Source organism: Mus pahari, chromosome 6, assembly GCF_900095145.1.
Source record: "Mus pahari chromosome 6, PAHARI_EIJ_v1.1, whole genome shotgun sequence".
Classification (NCBI taxonomy): Eukaryota; Metazoa; Chordata; class Mammalia; order Rodentia; family Muridae; genus Mus; species Mus pahari.
Window position 1 is genome coordinate 106,140,906 of NC_034595.1, and position 1,699 is coordinate 106,142,604.

At 50.0% G+C, this 1,699-nt stretch overlaps 1 protein-coding gene across 1 annotated transcript in view; it reads left to right on the top strand.

Annotated features, from left to right (window-relative positions):
• The window catches only part of Faap20 (FA core complex associated protein 20), a 7,379-nt gene that overhangs the window by 4,597 nt on the left and 1,083 nt on the right, over positions 1–1,699 (top strand). The window lies entirely within an intron of this gene.

The following is a 1,699-nucleotide window of genomic DNA, read 5'->3' on the forward strand; positions in this document are numbered from 1 at the left end:
TTTTTTTTTTTTTTTTTTTTTTTTTTGGCACTGCCAGTTGAGGGATCCATTGGAAGTCATAGCACCTGGGAGCAGGGGTATCAGATATAGGCCCAGGTAAGGTGAGGGGCCTTGCTGTCTGTTCTCTGGCCATTGATGTGAGTCGCCTAGGATACAGTGAGCAAGTTAAGCCCTGGGAAGCCTGTGAGGGCATGTAATGGGCACTTGGTTGGCCAGCAGTATATCCAGAGACCCTTGGGATCTGAGGTGTTCCACCTGAGGACCTCTGTGGGTAAGTTCACCAGCCTCAGCACATACAAGGTGAGCTGGCTGCCGGGAGACACAGGGCACTGTAATAAGAGTCTTTCACAGGGTTCTGGGTTTGTTCTACACTGGGAGATGGCAGTCCTGCTCTGTCAGACTCAGATAAGACTGTCTGACATTGGCCCGGGGAAGGGGACTCATTGTGGTGGTCATGTGGCTTCAGAAACTATAGGGAGGGATGCAAGACAGAGTCTGCGTGAGGAGCGTTGCTGGGTGGATTACTCTCTGAGGATGGAAGGCTATAGGGTACTCAAAAGAAGCGGGGCCCTTGGAGCAGAGACCAGTAAGTTTAGCCACTCTGGGGGCATGCCCTGGTGGTGATATCTAAGAGATGGACACTGTAATGGGATGGTGGCCATGTAGCCTCACAGCTAGTCTTAGGCTGCTGAGCATTGTCCTGTCAGTAGTACTGACCACCCTAGCTGGGTCACCTCCTCCCTCTGATGGGCAGACGAAATCAGGGGTGGAAGCCTGTTCATACACTACCCTTGTTCTTTGGTTAGGGTGTCCTTTCCAGGGTCACTGGCCCAGCACTCCTGAGGTACAGGAGCTGTATGGGCCTTCCAGAAATGTAGCGCCAGAGGCCATATGACTAAATCTTACATGGTGGGTCTTGGTCCTTTCATATCAAGGAAACATTCCCTAGTCAAACATGGTGACTATAGTCCCGTATACCTTTAGCCCCAGTACCTGAGAGGCACAGAGGCAAGTAGATTTCTATGAGTTTGAGGCTAGCCTGATCTACAAAGTGAGTTCCAAGACAGGGAAGGCTATATAGGAAACCCTCTTTCAAAACAACCAACTAACCAACCAACCAACCATTCAGCCAGCCAACCAACCAACCAATCAACCAACCAACCAACCATTCAGCCAGCCAACCGACCGACCGCCTGACCAACCAACCAACCAATCATCTCCCTCAAAAGAAAGCATTCCCAGTCTGGGCACCTCTTGGGTGTGATGTCTGACTCTTGGAGGATGGGAGGCGGCGGCTGTCTGAAGGGACTCTTAACTTTAATGCATATTTGTTCTGGGTAGCCCAGTGAGCTGGGCTTTAATAAGAACTGCCCTTGTGCTGGTTGATGGAAGCACCTAATAGGTTTGTCCATCCAATATGCCGATATATTGTAGACAGGCTCTGGGCTTGCGGAGTGCCTGCACTGGACCTCTAGAGCCAATGTGGAGCCTCTAGCTTCCCTGTTGATCTGCCTGCAGATAGTCTTTTTGTTTCATGAGATGGGGTCTTATTATGTAGCCCTGGCTGTCCTGGAACTCACTCTATAGACCAGACTGGCCTTGAACTCATAGAGATCTACCTGCCTCTGCCTCCTAAGTGCTGGGATTAAAGGCATGTGCCAAAAAAAAAAAAAAAAAAAAAAAAAGGCATGTGCCACCA